The sequence below is a fragment of the Octopus bimaculoides genome, chromosome 24 (assembly GCF_001194135.2).
Source record: "Octopus bimaculoides isolate UCB-OBI-ISO-001 chromosome 24, ASM119413v2, whole genome shotgun sequence".
Taxonomy (NCBI): domain Eukaryota; kingdom Metazoa; phylum Mollusca; class Cephalopoda; order Octopoda; family Octopodidae; genus Octopus; species Octopus bimaculoides.
In genome coordinates, this window is record NC_069004.1 from 16437175 (window position 1) to 16461378 (window position 24204).

Below are 24204 nucleotides of genomic sequence, written 5' to 3' on the forward strand. Positions count from 1 at the left end.
GGGGGGGGGGGGTTGCAAAACTTGGCATTTATTATAAACACATATCTAAGCATGACAGAATACCTCATTGCCATGAGGAACTTGGTGGTGAGATCATGAAGAAGAGACAGCTTAGTTTCCCTAATGCAACATGCAACTGTTATAACTAGAATAGCCAATGATGATTATGACAATTGTGACTACTACTGTTACTGTTGTTTGTTATGAGGACAACAACAAAAAAATGTACCTTGTGATGACAGTTTCAGGCATGGTTTCATTTTGATTCTATTTCCTTTTCTGGGTAAAATATGTAACTAGTTAAATCAGACTAGCATTTTTTTCCATCAGATCATAAGAATTTGCATATTAAGCCACACCCCTCACATCCCCAGTATCAAATCTTCAATGCTATTTCTCCACTACCAGTAAATTATAATATTCATTGGAAATGGCAGATTTGATAGAGTACTAAGAATGAAGGATTCAAAATATGAAACCAGATGTTTTTCAAAAATTTCTTTCGCCTCCCTCACCAGCTATCTACTATCTGTAAGTTTTTGTCTGGAGAAAAGGGTTATTCCTATGGCTTCAGCAAGCTGACTAAGGTTAGTAAGATTAATGTAACTGATGATAACCATGAGAAGGCTGTTTGGATATAGTGGTTGGTTAGTAAGAAAAGAGGAGAGATGAGTGAGTCATGGGTCATGGGTGGAGGTAGCCTGAGACAAGCTAGCTTCAAAGAACAGAGGCCACTATGGTAGTGGTAGAAAAACAGAATGATGAGACAGCGTGTCTATGAGCCAGAGGTTGATGTATGTTGATAAGCGTCTCCATGCCAATCAGTCAGGTGGGAACAGATTTCTTCAAGGTGCAGTCCAAGGTGTAAATATTATTTAGCGTTTGCCAGCTTCAAATGATCTTGTAACACACTGCCAATCTTGTGACCTACTGTTACCTACACTATATATAACTTCCTTGTAATACTTGATTTTGTAACACATTGTTGACTTAGTAACACACTGTATAAGTGAAAGTAGCATACCTCAGTGATTAGAATTTTAGTGTTAGAGGGCAGATGTTTAGGAATGTTAAATAATTTGGTACTGAATATAGCCCACTAAGGAAAACACATATCAATTAATTACTCTGTTAATATATTTGATTTAATTCACAAATCATTGTTGTTGTTATTGTTTAGCAACTACATTAGCTCTAATCAGGCAGATCTATGAGCATTCCAGTTGTGACAATTGCTCCTTTTTGTATTTGCTAGGAACCTAGAATCATATCAACTAAAATGTCCTTTTTTTTTTAAAGTGTTAGCGTGTGACATAAGGGAGACATGGCTGCTATTTTTAGCAGGTCCAGTAACCATGAAGAGGCTCTTTGGATCATATGTCTTACATAGACTTTAAAGCATTGAACAGTATGCTTTGTAATATTCATTATGGTTCCCTGAACTCTGAGTTCAAATCCAACTGAGGTTAAATTTGCCTTTCATCCTTTTGAGATCAATAAATAAAGCACCTGCCCAATTCCTCTGTCTGTCTCTTTCCAAAAAATCAGCTGTATGAATCTAAAGAAGGATGGGCACCACATTCCATCTCCAGGTCTGGTGTAAAAATATCCATCCAAGACATGTTTTTGTGTTATGGGTGGGCCCTAATGTGATTCCTTTGGGAGTTGAGAGCCCAAGGCAAGGCTCGTGGTGGAGTGGAAGAAATAGTGAAAAGGCGGATTGAATTCTTTTTACCTTCATTCCTTTATTCTGTGAGTTCAAATAGAAATAATGCCAAGGTTGACTCTACTGTCCATCATTCCTGGATTGATAAAAACCAAGTACTGGAGTTGATGTATAATTGACTATTGTTTCTTCCTGCAAATTTCTGGCTTTGTACCCATATAAGAAATCATCATCATCATCATCATTATATTTTCTCTATGATGAAATAGCTGAAATAGTTATATACTGAATAATTAGTTGGCATAACACTCCTTTAACCCTTTAGCTTTTAAACCGGCTATATCCAGCCCAAATATTTTGCCTATTTTATGTTCAAACCAGATAGATCTGGCCTCTCACACCTACCCTACAATGTCATTCTAAAAACAATCACATCATTTAACTCTCAAAGCTATGAGATAATGCATGATTAATTCAAGACTGTGAATAAATAAATTTTACATTTGACAAAATAATCTGAATACCAAAAAGTTATTCATTTAAATATATTTAAAAAACTTTGTTGAATAAATATATATTCAAATTGTAGTTATTTTACTTCACACATACTCCTTACACCTTTGACAGCGATATCATACAATCCTACTTTTCCCATGATAGACACCAGAGGTTGCTTGTAGATTGGTTTCAATTCATCTCTCTCAACACTGTTATCAGTTACGTGTTATATATCCACATTGTGCTTATTCACAGCTCAAGCTGATAACATAGCCTCTATGAACTTGCTGAGCTTCATAAAAATAACAACCAAATTTCTTTCAGAAATCACTACTGTTTTAAATAATGAAGGACACTGGACAGTATAGTCCTTGAGATACAAAGATAAAAAATAGTCTCATCACAGTTGGAACACTTTTGATCATTGGATTGCTCAGTCAAGGCTGACCTGGGACTGAAAATAATAATGGCAGCCTATGTGTAGCTAAGAGGACTAGGCTGTTGAGAATCATGTCTTTGCACATGACAGAATGTAGTAGTGGTGAATGAGTATGAACCTTCGACCTATCACTGGCATGGACAATGGCAGTTATGAATATGAGGGATGGGAGAAAGAGAGCAAAAACAAGTGACTTTCAAAACGAATTAGTCAAATTCTGTTGTAAATAATTTAGTTTTTGCTTTTAAAATGTGCAGGCCACAAACTAGGAAATTAGTGTGTGTGTGTTTGACTTTGTGTGTCTGTATGTGTTCATGTAATTGCATGCTTTTCTCTGTACATGAATGTGTGTGTTGAAACTTAGCATCATCAATCAACCAACAAATTGTTGAGTTAACTATTAGCTAAATAAGTGTTTTCATTTTAACATTATTTGGTGATGTGGTGCAAACAAATTCTACAATTCTGTTTTAACCCTCTTTAAAGCATTTTCACCTTTCTCATAAATCCACAAATGTACTTGATAAAGGCATGAACCCCACACAGTCTCATTTGTCTCTCTATATAAATCTGTGTTCCTTTTTGTTTAGTTTGAAATGTTGCAGAGTTGTAGATAGTCGGTGTGGCAAAGGTGAGTATGGGTAAGCTGATGGAACACATGCACAGGTATGGGTAGTCAATAAGAAGCATTTTTCTAGTCCATCAAAACTGATGAGAGGGAGAAGAGGGGATTAAGGTATACTCAGGCCAGTTCACTGCTCTGGTCAGGGATTTCATTTTAAACCTCAATAGGATTTTAACTAAGAACACAAGTGGCTACAGTAAATACTCTGAAGTATTTCATCCACCTCTCTGACAGTTCTGCCGAGGAAGTTAATGATGTGTTATTTCAGATGGCAGAGAAAAGAGTTCAGTGTGTTGAATAGGATTAGGGCCTATCATTGACTAGATCTGAAGAACAAGGGTCAATTATAGCTATTACAAAGACAGATGGGAGGTAAAAACCCAAAAAGTTAATGTTTGCAGTGAAAATTTCAGGAATTGTTGACTGGCTTTGACAACAGGAGAAGAATTTCTGTTCCCTTGTGGTGACAAACCTTTTATCAATTCTTAAGTAAAGATTTGTCATGGATTTTTAACTTTCAAATTGGAATTAAGCACCAGAAATTACAAACCCATTAAAACAATGGAATTTCCTTTTCTTTCTTTTTTTTTCTGTTTTTTGTTTGATTTAATGATTTTATTAACATCCCCATTTCCTCACCTCATTGATCAAGTTCAAGGTCATTCTATCCCCACTAGATTTGAACTCAGAAATGCACTCCACTATACTCAATGTCAGCTTGATATTTAGGTCTTCTCAGCCATATTCCAAACAGGTTACAAAACATTTTTTCAGAAAAGGAATAAAATGTAATTTAAATAATAATCTAATATGAGTTATGTTTTGTATGTATATAAACTCACACATACATTCACACATACTCCATGGCCTTTTTTCCTGTCAGTTAAAATATTTTACAAGTTTTATCATCACCTTCATATTTTATTTATTTATTTTTTAATTCATCTATTTCTCAATACACATTTCCTTTCTTCTCTCAATCTGATTATTCTAAGTATGTGTCTGATAGAGAGAGAGAGAGGGCTGAGGTCCAAGATTTCAGTTGTTCTGTTTCACTGATAATATTGCCAAGCAAAATGTCTTTGTTGCTAGGTAACAGCTTTCGTAAGCTTCTCGTCTTTACATCATCAATGTTGTTCTTTGAAAGGCTTGTCAACCTGAATTGCTGCCGCTGCACTGCTTTCTCTATAAACACACACACACATGCATGTGTGTATATTTTTTTTTTGCATAGATACTTATTTCTGTGTGTGTGTACACACAAACACACACACATACGTATATAATGAATATTTATGCCAAAAACAACTAGAAATAACTATAAAGATGAAATAATAAAAAAACTGGTTGCTTCACAACATACCACACCATTAATAATGTCCATCTATATAATTATGATACAAATTTTCAGTTAAACTCTTAACCATTAATAATTTTTAAAAACGTGGAACCAGAACCTTTTATTTGTCCCAAAACAGTCTCCTACTGTGATACTGATTTTATGTGACAGGTGTTACTTTATTATGTATTCTCTCATAACTATTTCCAAAGAGAAACCCACGTCCAGTTTGATAACTGTAGATGGTTAAAAGAGTAAGCGTGTAAGAAAGATATTCTGTTTGGTACACGAGCAGTTGTATACATAGGGTTTACAGTGAATGGAGAAGTACAAATTAAGTATTTTCTGTTCACAGGATTTTAAGAAAATTGTGGAAATTTGGAGCAACTACTCAATGGGGAAGACAACTTTTGATGGTTTGTTTTGTTTACTCAGGCATGCAAATGTATGGGTTTCTCTCTTTCAGCTTGACAATCCCTTCAGACATGACAATTTGTTTCACTGGATGTCTGTCAAGTTGCCCAAACTGTGGAGCACAGATTGGGTATTAGAAGGATCCACTGTAATGTGCGAGAGAGAAAATCATGGGTAAATACATATGATGGAGCCTGCAGAAGAGGAATATCAAAGAAATGAAGACTGATCTGAGGGTACTGTACCGCAGGAAAATGATATTTGACTGTTATAAGTGGTAAGATGCCATGCTGGTGGAGACCTGTCGAACCCATATCAGCAGGAGGGAAAAAAATGGTTGTCAAATAATGATGATTTCTGTGTCTGTCTTGTATGCTTGTGGAGAGTTGCAAGAGAGTTAAGACAGTTTAAATTTTGAAGAAGTTAGTTGTGCCCCCAGGATAAAGTTTTAGGATGTGTGGTCTTTATTTGGACAAATGGAACATACATTGACAAGATCTTTCCATAGATATCAAAAATACCCTTTAGTTCATTTTCTTCAACTTTGTTCTGTGGTTAAAACACATTGCAAATAAGTCAGAGTTCACAGAAACTTGTAGTAGTCTGCATCAGCAAAAAAAAAAAAAAAAAAAAAAATCATTCAGTAAAACTCATAAATTTAATGTTTGTATGCTATGAGAGATGAGAGTACTGGTATTTCAAGCAAGACCTTTGTTGGAAAGATATATATTTTTAATGTTAATATTTACAGTAACACTAAGAATGTAGATTTAAAGTTTACTAGTTGGTAATTTGAATGTAATTTTGCTTTTGTTCATCCTTTAACCTTCTCAAAACACTTCTGTGCACTTATATAAGTAAACATTATCATTTTTATTACTGAGCAATGTTCTCAATGAACGAAGATAGCTCCAGTTTCAATCTCTTGCTGCTGTATTTTCATTACATTTACCCTTATAAAAACAATATAACATCATCGCATTTTCCCCGTCCATTAACCTATGTTCAACTTCATGTTTTGTTGGGTTTTTTGTTTTTATATATTAAAATATTAACTGGAGAAGATATACTTTTTTTTTTGACAAAGTTTGAAAATTTTTGTTTTTAATATGCTTTTTTTTTTTTACGAAACTGACAAGAATGGTAATAGAAATATCCATATAAAATTATGAATTGAATTTCTCAACTGAGCTAGAGGAATAAATATCTCTTAAATTGGTTTGTCATGTATGTGAAGTTGTTCACAGCCAGAGAATTTGAACTTTAATCAGTACATCTGAACATATCCTCCAAACCAAGCAGCCAGATACAAAAACACAGTTGATCTGTCTCAGAGGAGGGAAAGACGCCATTTTGAGATCACGTGGCATATAGTATGGAGGAATAGAAGTTCCTGAACTGATTTTCGTATTACGAAATAAGTTTTTGCATCGTTATCATTTGTTAATCTGTTCAGTTCGCTCTGAATTAAACAAATAAAATTATTTTATAAATTATTTTTACCAAAGCCAGTGTAGTAACTGTTAATTATGTTGTATTCGAAAGATTAAAAATAGGAAAGAAAACAGATTAAAACAAATATTGCAATACAATTTTTTCCTCAAAAGTAGCTCTGCTAGAAATATTTATTGTCATGTAACTTTTCCATATATTTTGGTCACGTGTCTTCGTCGCCAGCTTTTTTGTTGTTGTTGTTTCGTTTTTTCTTTTTTTTAAGAGGAAGTTCCGTTTTGATTTCCTTTCAATGTTCGGTTGTTATGTCAGTTTAGTCCGGTGTACTGACGACTTGCTGAATTGTTACCACAGCAAGGCAACTTGACAACCAGCTAACATAACTTGAAATTACCAACATAATTATTTGAAAGCAATTTACTTGTTTTATGTGATTTTAAAAAAGTCTCCTGTTGTTGTTTAACAAGAACATCGTCAGCTCCAAAGAAAAAGAAGGAACAGCAGCAGCATCACAACAACAACATTAGTAAGAAGAGTGATGAGCGGCCATGTTTGCCTGCCAGTCACTGCGTACAGCCGACCTCCACTTACTCACTTCTTCTACATGTTCTTATATTCTACACACTTATAGCCATCCAGTCAAGCTGTCCATTAGTTCGGCCCAACACTGTTGTTTCTGTCATCCACCCTGCTACACACCGCCGCTCTCTCCGCCACCCGTCACTGACATTTCACCCTTTCACTAAAAACATCTTTACAGACATGTTGCATATTTAGCGCTTACTTCTCGCTCGCCGTTGCCATTCGTTGATGTTTGCCTCTTTTACTACTGGCACCCTGCAACAACCCAATGGATTACATTATATATACATGTATATATGAATGTATGTTATTACATAGCTAGTTGACTTTGTGGACAGACCCTACAAACGGACCTACACCGAAAGAACGAAGGCTACTTTGTAAATAATATACAATACATATACATGTATATATAAACGTGTGTGCTTGTATATAACATACATAAACTACATTGTGGTAAACACTAATGCTACGTGGAGGAAAGTATCTACCAGTTATATAATTATTATATTTGTGTGTGAACAAGGCGAGAAGGAAGAAGTCAATACGGAAAGTAAATATTTTTATTGGAAATTGAAACTTCACAAATCGTTACTCCGAGTCTCCTCGTTTCCCATTTTTACACACACACATGATTACTCGGGATCTACTCTTTAATGAAGTATATGCGAATTCATTACTATTAAATCAAAACTTTAGTTTTGTATATATTTACAAGTTGTGTATTTTTTATTGTTTTCTTTTTCTGAAAACAAAGTAAAACACGACAAAATCCCAATCAAAATTTCTATCTTTACTAAAACAACAAGGTTGATTCGTATTGAACTTCACCCATCGATCTTACTAAATGTTGTTGAAGTTTACTGTTTCTATTGTTGTTATTCTGTGAGATTAAATCAGGATTTAAAAGAAACAAAAGTTTGAGAGAAGAAAGTGATTTTTTTTTCTCTATATTTTCCACATTGCATAAATATATTGAAAGAAAATATGACACATGAATTTTTTTTTTTTAACAACATTATATCGAAGGATCACAGCAAAAGGAATTAGCAGCTCTTAAATACAAATTGGAATTTCAATTGCATTTCAATAATTCTGAATGAAATCCCCTTTTATATAGGTGTGAAAGAAAAAAAAAAACAAACTTCGATCTGATTTATGGTAAATGTTTTCAATGAAGCTATTTAAAGCTGGGAGAGACAGTCACAATTTATTTTACATACTTATTAAACAACAGAATCCTTATATTACCTTCCTTAACACACACACACACAATTCCTCTTTTTCTCTCTCACAAATATCGCTAACACTTACATACACACCCTCTTCAATAAACACATCAATCACAACGTCCCATATTCCCACTGTTTCTAAGTTTGCAGTCTTATTTAGGATTACCTTTCAAACTTAATCTTCAATTTTCATTTCAATTTCTACCCTATTATACAACTAAACTATTATTGTTGTTGCGTATATATGCATATATATTAATATATATATATATTGAGAAACAACAACGTTATAGAGAGATGTTTGTTTTACCTTGGATACCTCTCATCAGGAACACCATGATATAACTTAACGTTTTTGAGGTAAGGAACAATATAGCTCAATTCGTTACTTTGTTAAGATTGATGTAAAGTTATATTTTAATGGAACTTTATTTAAATGGTTTGTGCGCGCGTATACATACACACATGTATATATTTGAGTGACTAAATGTTAAATGCTTCTATTCCTCTTCAGTGTCCTCATATCACACACGTGTCGGTGCCTGAGGTTATCCTCTCCGAATGACTGTCCCAACAGTTTATCAGTATCTCTTTGTATATTTTATGTAGGTGTGTGTATAGGTACGTGTTTTCATTTGTGTGTGCGAGACCAGGCTCCACACACTATTGCTAGTGACTGTAATCCTACGCAGGCATGTAAGTTACGAAGGTTAATATTTATTACTCCATCTTTCTGACATGCGTGTTGAATAGTGAGTGTTTATAGGTCTCTATAAATACTAAACTATTCTCTCTTTTACTTCGTATTCCTCATATTCGGTTAAATAGTCATTGACATGCGATGATCTTAGCTAATTACTCGAATGTGACCAGTGAAAATGCTCACAATCCCCAATCGCAAGTAGTTGTCAATTAGCCAAAGAGTATTGGGGAAAATAAAAACTCTAGAATTTGTCACTGATCAATAATAAATTAACTAAATTGTTTTAACTCAGGTGCTTATACTATTCACTGTTTAGCATTATATACACATTTGTTGATACAAAGTTAACCTAGTTTATATTGTTTATACTGCCATCATGTATAATGCAGCAGTAATATATATATATATATAATTAGATAAAAATAGTTATGGCCGTCTCTGGGGTTACCCGGGGTTTCACGTCCATAGAGCGCTTGCTTTAACTGCGTCTCTTCAGGTTCTGGAGAGACGCTGTTAAAGAAAGCGCTCTATGGACGTGAAACCCTGGGTAACCCGCACAGACCGGCCATAACTATTTCTATTTCATTCCTCTACTGTTCTATAACTTAAAGTATGCTTCGCTTTCGGATTTACTGACGATACACACACACACACATACACACGGGTAAACCATGTGCTTTCTATACTTCAAGAATAGTGATAAATTTTTCTTACATCTAAAGTTTTAGTTAAACCGGTAACCGACCTAGTCATTGCGATGATCTTATGTATTTAAGATATGTCGTTGTTATACGTCACTCACATTCTGACCCAAATAATTCAGAACTGTTGGTTAACTTTACACCTACTTCATTGCTTAACTTTACAAGTTTTTTTTTTTCGTTTCGGCTTCTATAGCATTCTACACTACCATAACTACTGTTTACTTATAATACCACTACCACCACCACCCTACCTTAACGGTACATCTCTACTGTTCTCATTAATACCAACACTAGTATTTATATAGTTGTACCACTATTATATACATCTACATCACGACTGGTGGAGACCAACCACGATGGTTTTTGAAATCCAACTTTAATTTGCATCTTATTCACAGGGAAAGTACCGGTTAATTAATGCAATGTAGTGGAACATATACTATTATACAGTAACATTCTGTAGTGTATAATGTTCACAGTAAATAGCAGTTCTGTATTTTTATATGCTGTTTTATACCCACACTCACACATACATACACAACATACCGGTAATATTTACAGTACGTAAATATGAGTTTGTGTGTGTGTGTGTATATATATATATATATATATATATATATATATACACATATATATACACGCTCATATTGTAAACAAGTACACACACACACACATATATGTGTGTGTGTGTATAAATTTCTTACATACTAGATGGAAGGTTCAGATTGACCGGATATATGTATTTTGTTTACGTGCTACTGGCAGCATTCAGCCTTCCCATCCAAGTCTGTTTTAACCCAGTATTTACATCATGCTGACTATTGATAGCTTTGTGTTCCCCCGTAACCCCCCTCCCCACCAAAAGGTACTATATATATATATATATAAACCCAAAGTGATTTTTGTGAAAATGTAAATGATTAGGTGACTGGTCAGTGATCCTCCTTGCCACACACAAAACAAGTACCATCAATGTTGAGTGTGTAACATTACTGTAGTAGTAATATTACTGTCAACAGTGTGACGCTTTGGAGCTCGTTTCAGCTATCAGAAATGGCAGCTAATTCTTTTTCGAATAACACCTTACTGTCTTAAAAATGAAAAACACAAAATAGATAATGTGGTGCTAGATTTTTCAAAATAGGTGATGCTCATGGCTGGGATACTTTTTAAAATTATAGTTGTACTTGATCAACGTTGAATTGTGGCTTAGACATATTTAATTAGTTGGAGTGAACGGTTTTTTATTTTAGTTCTATAGAATATTTCTAATATTTCTCAACGAAGACTTAATTTTGTTGTTGATTTCAGAGGGAATTTTGTAACCAGATATTACAAACATTTCGTCTTAAATAGTGTGTAGTATATGTATATATAAATACGTGTATCATTATATACGGACAATAAAAGTATGTATTATTTACATACATGTACACACACGTGTGTGTGTTAATGTATATGAGCAGATTGTAGTTTCTGTTTATTGAATGTTTAACCAATTTTTATTCGCTGTGTGCATCGTAAGGGAATCGCCATAAACTTTGCTGGTAAGGGTAAAATGTAATTACTTGGTATTTTTTTTTAGAAAGCAGCCTTTATTAAAAACTAATAAAAGAAGAAAAAAAAATAATTGTTCTGTATGAAGAATCAGTTTGTTCTATATGGAAAAGGTTTTCCAAAAACGGAGTAGCAACAAAAATACAAGAAGTTTCCATGTCTGTGTGTCGACAGCCATGTGTTGGCTCCATCATCAATAATAATCTAGCACAGAATAGTTCACTGCTATTGCTTCTACCCATCGGAATTTCAGGTTGGTTAAATAAAGACCAGTTTTAAACCTGCTCCCCTCTAAGCTACTACAATTTTTTGGTTCTTAATGGCCTCCTCCTTTCTGTATGCAAAACTTCTTTTTCAGCCCTAACCTCTGTACGGGTATGTTCTTGACTATATATATATACACACACGCCACTGCAAATGTATATAAAGAGGTTTTAGTTGTCTTTTAGTTTTTAATCTCATTTTGCCAATATAAGAAATTACTGGTGCCCTTACGTCTTTATCATACACACACACACACATCTGTGTGTATTTATACCTGCACACAAAAGTATACGACTATATATTTGTTAATATATATTATATAGAGACATGTATATATGTACAGCTAATGTGATATCCTTGACCCACTTACATAGATTCTCTTTCAATATTCTACATTACTTCACTATTCTATGTTCAAATCCTATCAACAGGAGGCAATGATAAATACTGGTAACATGCAAGAATGGATACCGCCTCTAGAGCATTGCCTTGTCAGTACAAATATATGGTGTGAATAATTGTTTCTTTTCTCTGCACATTTACGTATCTATAAGTTACTTGTGTGTGTGGTTCCATTTCTAAGGTGTGTGATATGTGATTTTTAAAGCCTCCCCCATCTATGTTACATATATTCTACCCCGCCCTATATACACAGATCTTTAAAGAAGGGTAAAAATTAAAAAAAACCTGAATTTTGTTGAACATGCAGGAAGATATGGGCGGTGTGCTATTGTTTTATATATATTTACTGTTAAATTATTTTGTAAAATTTATACACTTAAAGCTCCTTGTGTCTTACTTTTTAACCACATATCTCCACTCACATAATAGTAATAATAATATTAATATTACATGGGTGGGGGAAACATGTCTTTCCTCAGATTTTGCTTTCGCATGCGTTTTTTTTTCTCTCTCTTTTTTGTACACTGTTAACCCTTTAATTTTTGCTCCTGTTGAAATTGTATATTTTATTACTTAAAAATAAAATCTTACCGATTCCCTTCCCTCTATAATCGTTCTGTCAATTTATCAAACCTTGGTGTTAATGACAGGTTTGACGCCTGACTGCCGGACACAACCCGGTTTTGTTCCCAGTTGAAAGTATTCCTCTTCAGTTTTTGTTACAATTTCCAAATACGCCTTTGTTTTGTGAAGTCGTGTGTTGTCTCCTAGTATCATATAGGGAAAACATTCCACTCTAATTTGGTTTCAGTTCCCAGTCGCGGTTCATTCTCAGTAATAATTTTGAGAAGGGCTGAATAAAATACCCCAGTTTTTCTCATTGTTTTGGTAAATCTTAGGCAATGTGTCCATGTATGAAATTAATTTTCATGACACTATCCATGGTTTTAACCAAATTTGTGGGTGGTGTTTTTGTGGTTGCTCTGGTTTCCGTTTGTCCAACAGTGACCATTCAGCTTTATCACTATTATTATATTCCGTATTTCTTCATTAGCTTTTTGCATCTTTCCACAGAGTTAATTGTTCTTTGGGTGGACATTTGTGAAGTAATGCCTAACTTACTCTTTCATGCCAGTGAACGACTGAATTGACCACACTGTTTGGTCAATCACTCTCCGAGATTTTCTTTTACATAGTGTTCATTTGTATCTGTAAAACTGGACAAACAACGTTAACCATAGCAGAATTGTGCCAAATCTCCCGTCACACAGATATACATACCAGACATGACTATTGTAAATGTTGTTTATATGTCATTTTCACTTCACCCCCTGCTGTTTCAGATTTCATTTCGTTTTGAAAAAAATTCCATTCCCCGAAAGTAAATGAACGGAGGGATAGTCGATTTAATTTTTTTTTTTTAAATCTGTAAATATGATTTTGCGTATTCAAGTGTGTTTGCCTTCAGTTTTTAATCTACCCTTGAGTTTCAATCACTCCTTTAGACACTCATTGTTGAAACTCAATACTAAAACTTTATTAATAATCATTTTTTTTTCTCTTAGAATCGTCGGACGGGAGATGTTATTTGAGAATGGATTTTGTAAATTTTTCCCAAATAAGGTGGTTAGAATTGTTGAAAAAGATTACACATGGTTTACATAGTAATTTGTGAAGCTAATTTGCAGTTTCGCACCTCTCCTTGGAAAATGTATTTAAGTTTTCGGAATCCTACGCTTTAGATGGCGATTACGAATATGTAAAAAAAAAATTTTTTTCAATTTCACCCCCACCCACTCCCAATTAATATTTTTGATTTTGTTTACTTCAAAGAAATCGTAGCGAATTGACGAACATGTGCAAATCGAAATTAAATACAGACCAAAACATTAAGGGAAAAGAATTTGTGTTTTGTATTTTTCATCCATTTATTTATTTATCTGTTTGTCTTGTCAACTAAATGTGGCGGTCCTATAGAAGAGGGCGGCGTTACTGTTGTTTTTAGCCCCAGGAAGACATTCATATCTATCTCTTTGTAACACAAAACGTGGTTTCTTGCATAATCGGAATGTCCGTCATCTAAAACAAGGGGAAAAAAGTTCAGTTTTAAATTTGTTTTTTTTTTTCTTTTTTGCATGTATTCGTAATCTCCGACATCTAAACGTAGGAATCTGAATTTTTTTTTCTCAAAAAATGCATTTTTTGAAAGATAAGTGCGAAACTGCATTAGCCCCCATATATATATATATATATATATATATATATATATATATATATTAGGATGATTCTGTGGAGGCTTCCCTCAGAAATATCGTACATACATGAAAGTTGTTTGATGGAAGGAAGTCTCTTGTGGTCTTCACAATCATATATGGTATATTGCTGTATGGATCAATACTGTATAATGGTGAAGAATCGTAATTTAATCTGTTAGATAATTATTTCAGCACAAAACTAAACTTTGTCAACATCTTGATTCAGATGTTAAACATGTAAAAACATTAACAAACTTCCACTATTAGATTCGTAATCTATGTTTCGAGGTCCGTTTATTTTACTGTTAAAATTGTTTGTTGAGAAAGGCATCAACGTCACTCATTCTTTTTTTTTTTCTTTCTATTATCAATCTTAAACATTGTACCTCTGGCGAATAATCACCATGTGCGCGCGCGCAAAACACACATGCTCTTTCTCTCACACGCACAAGTTTTAAAATGCTACTGTTCATAACTATGTAAGAATTAGTATATTTTTTCAAATATCCCACTGTTATCACATTGAGTTTATTTGCAACTTATTGCTTTTTAAACTTTTCCAAGCGGCTTGCTAGTAGTTGATAGTATCAACAGAAGCTAAACTAGGTCACTATAGTCTAAATTATTGGTTATCGGTGGCGTTTGTTGATCAATCAGAACTAGACCAGAAACATGGCATACAAAATAGCTGATCATCACTTACACGCAGGATATGGCTTTTTCTTTTTTTTTCTTTACTTCTTTAAGTATTTCACTGTTAACATACAGCAATTAGTTTTGTTCCTCTGTGTCCTGAGTTCAAATCCCACTGGGGGTGAGTTTGCTTTTATGGGGATTTTTGAAAGGTTAAAATTTAAATGCTTATAACCTTTTACCCGTGCATGCGCGCGCCTGAATGGTCTAACATCTCTGGAGGGAATTGTGACATGTTGGTGTTTCTTTAATATACAACTGTTTTTGTGTTGACTGTCTTCATTACCTCGTCGCAAAATCCGACCATTGCAACACAGTCTCGTAATGGAACCTATCTACAGTTACTTGGCCACCACCTCACAGTGAAGTGTGTTTTTGCAGCCAGCTGTGACATTCCTTATAAAGTGGTGATAACATATTGAATGGATGACCTAGAGCAACAGTGAGCTGGAAATTTCAACGAGATCTCGCAACAGTATGTTTTCGCAATTCATATGCAAATATCCTCATCCAAATAATGTTTTGAACTAGAAGCATAATTGATTTGCTGTTTAGAGTTGAAGGCCTTCTGAATAATACTTGAATCTTGGTGCGTCACTAGGAGCTGTTCTGTTAACTAAAGCAAGGATGGAAGACCAAAGTTGATTCTCCTCACCAGTATCATGTAGACAGATAAAACTAAATATAGTAAAATAGCCGACTGTGTGACCACCTTGGCTAATTGTTATATTTTCACTTTTAAAAGCAATTAAGATATAAACCAGTTGTTAATCTAATAAAACACTGTTTTGAAAGTTTTTTTTTTTCAAGTTATTCTGAATATAATAGGCATAAAATTAGTTAGGACTTGATTAGAAATTATTTTTAAAAATCATTAATATTTATTCATAGAAAAAGTTATGTCTCTGTCAAACATTTTCTCTCTTGCTCCCTCTTTATCTTGAGACTACTAGTTTCATAGTTGCAAGTTACATTTGCTGTTCAACTCAAAACTTTCCCAGTCAAGTAGAGTAAAACCTGTGACCAGGATCTCACCACAACGTTGGTGGAGGCTGTTATTTTCTGCTTTTATCAGCCTGTCATTTGCCTGCAAGTCTTCAGTTGTTTGATCCATTGAAATGCTGTATAAGTGGCTGAGTATTTCACACACGTGTGTACCCTTAATTTGATTTACAGGTTGAGTCTTTTTGAATTACAAGTACAAATCACCTGGTGTTTCTATCTAATCAGTTTTACTCATGGGTCAAGCTGATGCTATAGGAAATAACAATTACTCGGGATACAATGCGGTGGGATTGAACTTGGCACCTCGTTACAAAGCAAACATTTTAACCATTCAGCTATTCTCTCTTCCTTTATCTCTATTAAGAAAAATCTCAGTAACTGATTCCACCAGGTAGTTCATGAATGCCACTATTTGGTGGTTTCCAATTTCTATTAACCTAAATCATGTATAAAAGAATTATTGGATTAAAACGGTTGTGTGTGTTCATAATGTTTAAAAATGTATTGAACTGTTGTTATCCTGGAGACTGCTACAATACTGGTGAGGGAACAGTAGCAGATTCAGACTGTTTTCGGTTCAGCATATTTCCAGTGCTTTCTGTGGCATGTTGGAATAAATAATTTTGGTTTCTTATTTAAATCAAGTCAAAAAAAAAAAAAAAAAAAACAGGTTGGGTGCTATTACTACATTGTCATTAGTTGCTATGGTTTCTTTCTTTCCTTTAGCAGAGAACATTTCTTGAAGATGATAGAACGCCCTCAGTTTCTGTATGTGGTTACAGTAACTGGTCATGAGCTGGAAAGGGGGAATGACTGCTGGATCTTCTGGGAGTGTTACTAGTGACAAGAAATAGTTTTGTCTGTTCAATTGTATAGAGCAACATTTCTCAATCAGGGTTCCCTGGAACCCTAGGGTTCTGCAAAAGGTTCCTAGGGGGTTCTGCGAGAAAGAGTGAGATAAGCTAATGCTAATTTCATGATATATATATTTACCACATGAACTATGATGAAAAAATAGGAGAAAGGTATGGTATATAATTTTTTTTTGTGCAGGGGTTCTTTGAGACATGTAATTTATTTTAAGGATTATGCAAGGGTAAAAAGGTTGAGAAACACTGCAGAGGATGGAGCAATTTTTCATGTTTTTAGAGAGCCTGTGATCTGTTGAGAATTATCAGCATTCATGTAAAATGTGATGTGATTCCAACCGTACTTCTTAGTTCTTACTAAGATCTATGGTTGTATGGCCTTAATATTTCATCAAATTATTTCTTGGTTTGTTCTATTTCCTTATTTCAAGAGTAGTTTCTGTTGTTCAAGAGCATATTGAATAGAAGTGATTGTTAAACCAATGGAAGTTGCTGATGTTTTGTAGTAAATCATAAAGTGGCTCTTGTTGCTTTCTCTGGCTACTATGACTTCACCAACACCACCTCTATCATCTGATATTTCCTCCTCCACTCCCAGATTACACTCTCTGAATCACTGTTCCATTTGCATTGTTCACACACACACACATACAAAAATTAGTAGGGGAGGAATGATATACCACAGAGATCAAGAACTTCCAGAGACTTAATTTCATAATAAACTCCGATATACAAAAAAATCCACTGTAAATTTCCACATCATAGAACACTTTTATACACACACACAAAAGTGGGATGCTTTTTTGGGTTTTTTTGCTCTGCTACAGTTGTGTGGGCATCATTGGTATCAACTGTGATATTGTCCTCAGATCTTCATAGTATCTGAAAAAGGAAATAAGTCATGTAAACTAAGCATTCTTCTTTGAAAAAAAAATCCATTAAAATGGTAATCTATTACAATTTATTTGTAAAATAATTAAAAGAAATTTTTCTTAATAAATACTTTAAAAAGAACCTAAAATATCAAGTCAAAGAGAACAAGTTTGCTTTTGTGTAAGCTTATGAAAACCAATAGACTGTGATGTAGGATTGAAATTGAAGGTTTTCTTGTTCAGTGTGATGAATGAATTTAAAGTAGATATATAAAGATGTTTATAGAAAACTTTTTAAAAAGAATGTTATGGAACTGTGGCTGGTTGTAAAATCTGTCTTATAGTCTTCCTGCCATCTATTTTACCAAAAGAGATTCAATAATTGGAAAGCTTTCCATTTTCGAGTAATTGGAATGACAGAAGTGCAGAAAAAGTTGTTTAGCTCCGGGTCAATCATGATTGAATAATGATCAAAGATTTTCATGCCATGACCATCCTTTTCTTTTCTTTTTTTTTTAATGTTTTTAAAAACAGAGTATGATGAGAGAAACCAGCTATTAATTTTAGCAGGTTAGAGATTCCTAAAAGTGTGTAGATGTAGTACTGAATAAATTTAGGGAAGAAAGAAATGTCATTGCACTAATCTCTGATGTTCATAAATGACAAGTATGGAAGAGTAGAGAATGTTCTGAAAGTAATAAAACCTGTTGTAATTTTCATAAAGAAATATTGAGATTAGAACCAGTGCTGGAATATTTGATTTTGCTTTTAGTGATGGTAACATGGGAGTACTCCTGTTGGAAATATACTAGTTTCTGTCAAGGAGTTAAAAAGAACAACATTGTTGGCTGTTTTTTAGTTTTTGAAAAAGGACATTTTTAGTTTTCAGCTGAAAAAAGAAAATAATTTGCTGTTACATTTCAGACAAAATGTATTGGGATTATCACTGAATTGTTTTATGAAATGCTCTTCCTGTCAATAACCCTTACTTGTTTTCCAAAAGTTAGGTGTCTTATTCCACAGCTTCAAAAGCACAAAGCTGGTCGGTGATTTATTGACTGAAGAAATACCAACAGAACACCATGTAAATGTGGCTTTTGAATAAGCAAGTGCCTGGTGTAAACACACACACACACACACATATATATATATATATATGATGGTCCTTTCTTTTAGTTTTCAACTACCAAATCCACTCACAAGGCTTTGGTTGACCTGGAGCTACAGTAGAAGACATTTGTCCAGTGGAAACCCGAAACCATGTAGTTAGGAAGCAAATTTCATAATCACATAGCCATATCTTGTGCGACTCTGTTCAGTGTAACAGCAGTCAATTTTAATCAACTAAATTTTACTAGTTATCCAAACCACAAATTTTTTTTAGTTTGAATTGACTTAGATTTAGCCAGTTTGATCCATTGATAACTGTTTTCAGTCTGATAACCATTTAAATTTTTAAATTGTTTCAGCTTCAAAGCTGCAGTCGTGCTGGGGCACTACCGTTGACTGTGCTACACCTCTGATATGTGACATTTGGTGAATGAGGGAGTTTGATGCTACTGCCCTCATCTGTGTTTCCTGCTGGCAACAGTTGTGGATATTGCATTTAATAATTAGTTAATTAGTACGCACAACAGTAAATTCCTATCTAGTGTAACACTTTTCATATCAACAACATGAGGAACTCTGCTGTTATGCAAAACTGGCCATTTTAAAAAGCTCTTATTAAGACGTTTTGTTATGATTCAACTTAATAATGAGAAAGTTATTTTAACAAATCACTCCAAATTCTTGATCCGAAATTGATGGTTATTCAGTAGGAGTTGAGTGAAACCATTATATCCATCCGTTAAATTATAGTTGATTGCAAAAAAAGTAGGTTGGTTACTGACCATCTTCCATAAAACCTGATGTTAAAATGGTCAATATTTGTATTTTTCTTAGTTTTTACAAGTGTAAGATGGTATTCATGACATTCTCTCAAATTTTACTATTTTAATTTAAAATTTGTTACCACACTAAATGATTACATACTTAAGTAACATTCACCTTTATTTACAATGTCTGGTGTTAAACATTGAAGTCAAGAATAAATACATGTAGCCCAATTACAACATAGCTAAACAAACTTTTTTTCTTAAATTACAAGTTTTCGTAGAACAAATGAGAAAAAAGTCCAGCCTTTAAATTATTCCTTAACTGACCTTTCAAATACTTTGTGTGCGTGTGTGTGTTTAAGATGACAGTGAGTATATGTAGGGAACAAAAATACATGTTGGGAATTTGAAAGTGGCAATTGATGTTTTCCAAAGACAGTGTAGAACTGGAGGAAAAATGATTTAATGACATTTGTATATTTGATTAAATATTTCATGAATCGGCCTCTAAAGCAATTTTCAACATTTGTCTTGTTGCTGCAGCACTGGAATTTAAAAAAGAAACTTGTAGATTTATATGTCTTCCCTAAGGCTACTACTATATAGAGCCAACAACAATGTTCGCTTGTAAGTGGGCATACTTTATATTTTAGACAGTGTGCACATTTACTTGTTGAATTATTTTGCTCTTTACTGTTTTTACTTGTTGTACATGCTAAGATGGGTAGTTTTTAGAACTGAGTTTCAATTGCTATACCAATTATTTGAATGAGAAGTGTTAATGTGCCAGAGAAACTGAGGTGAGCAGAATAATGAGCTTTGTATTTATTTGTAACACATTGTTCAACAAGTTGGGAGTTGTAACACAAGGAATATACTCAGTAGTCATTTGTCAGGGGAGAAGTTGCCAAAAAGGTGAGGATATACAAATTGTGGTTATGGCTGTTAACAGGAATCCTAATTCTGTGGAATAGTTTTTGGAAAAGGGATCACATCAGGGGTGAAAGACCTCATCAAAAGTTCATTCGCTGTCATTTTTTACTTTTGTTGTTAAACATCACTTCTGTTTGTTGCTGAATCATCATTAAAAAGAGGTTTCTATCATTAGTGAAGAGATTTCAGTAATTGATGGAACAAATTAAGGGAAAGTTGAAATTTAATCATCCAAATCAGGCTAGCATTGAAGAGAATATGAAAAATGAAGTTGGGCAAGCAGCCAAAATTTGATCTGTTAGTGTTTTACAGAGAGAAAATGCAATATTTTTGTCTTCTGTTTTTTTTTTCTTTGAAGCCAGCTGTTTGATAACTTAGTGACATATTTCTTATATAATCTCACTCTTCTATCTAGGTCAAAACTAGGATATAATTTGCCTGATAGCCATTTTTTACTTTACTGTAGTCTCACACAAGAGACTTAAAAAGGGTCCTCTTGTATGTTGAAGTGTGACCCAATAGAGAATTTTGAGCGCTACAAACTGGCTTCTCTGAGAGTGAACTAATATCTTGGTTAGTTAGCAGTAGGTTCATGTTCTTAGTCTTTCAGTGTCTTTAAAATTCAAGACTTTCTACAAGGATAGGTGTCATTGATGATGTTGATATCTTCTAGGTTTAAGGTCCCAGATTTGGCATGGGTGTTGTCCATACATGTAATGATGTTATAAATGGTATAGTGATTTTGACAGACTGACAGGAACCAAATATTAACTGTAAACTAACTTTAGAAACCACTTCAATTTAATATTTTGTGTAGTTTCTATCACTATAATTTAATTACCATTTTTTTCCTCGTGTAGTTATGAATTTTAGCCTAGTAGCAATATGATAACTTGCATATCTCTGTCTGAAATTATGATGCCTTGTAATCTAAGTGAAATTTTCAGGTCATTTTACTATCTTCCTACTTTGTTGATATTTTTCATCACATGTCAGTACTGTCAAAAATATTTAACTATTGATAGGCAGTAATATGAAATATTGTCAATGTGCTTCAATTAAATTTGAAAATAATCAAGAAATTGTATGGGAGTATTTAATAAAATTACTAAATTCTATATTATTAAACTAGTATTTGAAAACATTACAAAATTAACAATGTGTTGGTAGAATTGTTAGTGTGGAACAAAATGCTAGTGTTATTTACTTAATGCTCCTTAGATTTGAAGTTCAAATCCCACCAAAGTCAAGTTTGCTTATCTTTCAAAGTTTGATAAAACAAAACCTGTCAAGTGTTAGGCTTCATCTAATATTCTTATGAAGCATCGTTATTGTGACTGGAACAGAGAACAAAGACTAACAAAAGGTTCTAGTGATTAAAGGTTTTGATTTACATAAGAATACTTTAACATACGTGGATTATGCCAGAAGTTGGCTCAGTCTATTATCAAAAGGGTAATCACTACCACAAACCTTACAGTAAATGTTTAACCCTGTAATGTTCCTCCTCCTCCTCTGCTACTGCAGCTATTACCACCACCAGTTTATAGTTAATTTCAAAGTATTTTGGAGATGTTATATGTGTGACTGGTTGTTGTTAGATCCAAGTATTCCTGGAATTGACAACCACCACCACTTTCTTTCATTTTTGGGTATCATATATCTTATACTTAGATATCATGGATCTAGTTCAAAACGGGGGCACCAGTATGTTCTTAACGAAACACTTTGAAACTTGGGACACTGGTAGAATGTGTCATATAAAACATCTTTTTCTCTTAGTCTTCTTAACAAAAAAACGTACATCGCAAGTAATTTCATGTTAAAGTTGTCGTATTTCTGTAATTTCAACCAATGACTGACGTCCATTCAGCCGAATAACAGTAAGTGCTGACTACGTAAACAAACGATTGTCAAACGATTTTGGCGGTGATAAAATTATTATTTCCTTGTCAAAAAATGGCTGAAGCATATTGGCAGTAGCTAATAAACCTTTCTATTATAGGCACAAGGCATGGTTTTTGAGGGAAGGAGCAAGTCAATTAGGGTTAGGGTTAGGGAAAACGAACACACGTGTGTTGCCTCTGCAAAATGTCAGAAGTAATGGAGATTAAATACGCTTTACACCGCTTAAACTGCCAAAGGAGTAACTTGTAAACAGCTGAATACTTGTCAGTGATTGGTTGAAATTATCGAAGTAAGACAATTTTTTTACATGAAATAAATGCGAATACAAAATTTTTTTTCTGTTGTATAACACAAAATAGATAAGTATACGAAGTTTGAAAGTCTTTCGGTACCAAAAACACTACATAAAACATAAATGAAAACTGGTGCCCCTGTTTTGAACAAGATCTACTAAGATAGTAGGGTATGGTTTAAGAGAAATTTTACCTGCTATTTCTTGCTGGTCAAGTGATCATGTAGAAGTTGGTGTAAGGAAGTGTTATCTGCAATATAACAATGTGCCTTGTTTTTGTGATCTTGTACAGTATGACCAGCCTCGTTCATAGATGGGTTCAATTTTGCTGTGTTGACCTGTCTTAGGCTTAGATTTAAGTATAAATTAACTGAACTGATCCTAAGTGTGTTACTGGTCCTTAATGAATTGAATTCAAGAGGTATGAAAAGCAAAGTTAATCCACTAGAAAAACTTGAAATTGTTACAGTGCCTCACCAAAGTAAGTTTATAAAATATACACTCCTCCCCATAGATTCCCTTGTTTTGGTAGTTCTGCAGAAAATAGGTTCTTGCTTCCATTATACAGTGGAGTGAAGTTTTGTTCAGAAGTGTATCCAACTTTCAAAAATAGAATATGGTATTAGGAGGAAGGCCCAGGAAGCAAGGCACTGGAAGCAAATATTCATTTTCAAATTTGTAGATCTGTCCAATAGATAGGAGCATGGAAATAAAATGTTTGAAATCTATTTTAAAGAAAAAAATAGTAAATTAAGAAAGAAATCAAATACTTCACATGCTATTCCCATCATTAGGTATTCATAAAAGACTATAATAGTTTATTTTGAGAAGCAAATTATATGAAATGTGGAGCAATCTTTTTTAAAATGTCCAAGGCAATGATAGATAGCCAGCAGGAATCTCTTAAGTAGGTAGTGGTGGTGGTGGTTCTGTTTCTATAATCCAAATGGCATGAAAGAAAAGAAAAAAAAAAGGAAACAAAAATTTAGTGTCAGAGGTACTTAATCATTTGACAAAGAGGAAGATCTAGTTTAATTCCAAAAGTCTGGCTCCAGTTTGTCTGTGGCTGGGGTGTGAAGGAGTAAGTTGTGCAGGGTAGCTACTAACCAAGCAGGACTAAAATCAAGCCAGTAGCTAGCTGTGTGCCTGTATGTATGACTAGCTCAGGCCAGAGCTAGCATAAGTAGCAGATACAGTAGTTAGTTAAGCACTTCAGTTATTCCTGACAAATTGCAAGTTAAAATCATGATCACATGATAATAAAAATAATGAGCTTTTCTAGTCGATTATTATTAAGTGTAAGATTGACTTTCAGACTGCCAAAAATTTAGATATTAATTTTAATAATTAAGATTTTTTTTTTTTTTATTAAATATTCTAAAATATTTAGGATCTTTTTTAAAACGGAGGCCACATTCATTAACGAAACACTTTGAAACTTGGAACACTGGTAGAATGTGTCATATAAAACATCTTTTTCTCTTAGTCTTCTTAAAAAAAAAAAGAAATCCATAAATTATTCCATGTTAAAGTTGTCGTATTTCTGTAATTTCAACCAATCACTGACGTCCATTCAGCCGATATACATTAAGTGCCGACTACATAAACAAACGATTCTGAAAC

General features: G+C 33.7%; 1 protein-coding gene across 7 annotated transcripts in view; it reads left to right on the forward strand.

The window, feature by feature from the left end:
* The window catches only part of LOC106869828 (nuclear receptor coactivator 3), a 485654-nt gene that overhangs the window by 279002 nt on the left and 182448 nt on the right, over positions 1-24204 (forward strand). Inside the window, exon 1 of one of the 7 annotated variants that reach the window (XM_052976411.1) lies at positions 6665-8607. The exons of the other annotated variants lie outside the window; for them this stretch is intronic. The gene's annotated coding sequence lies outside the window, so the exon portion shown is untranslated. Of the gene's footprint in view, positions 1-6664; positions 8608-24204 lie in introns of those variants that run through there. 7 annotated transcript variants of the gene reach the window in all.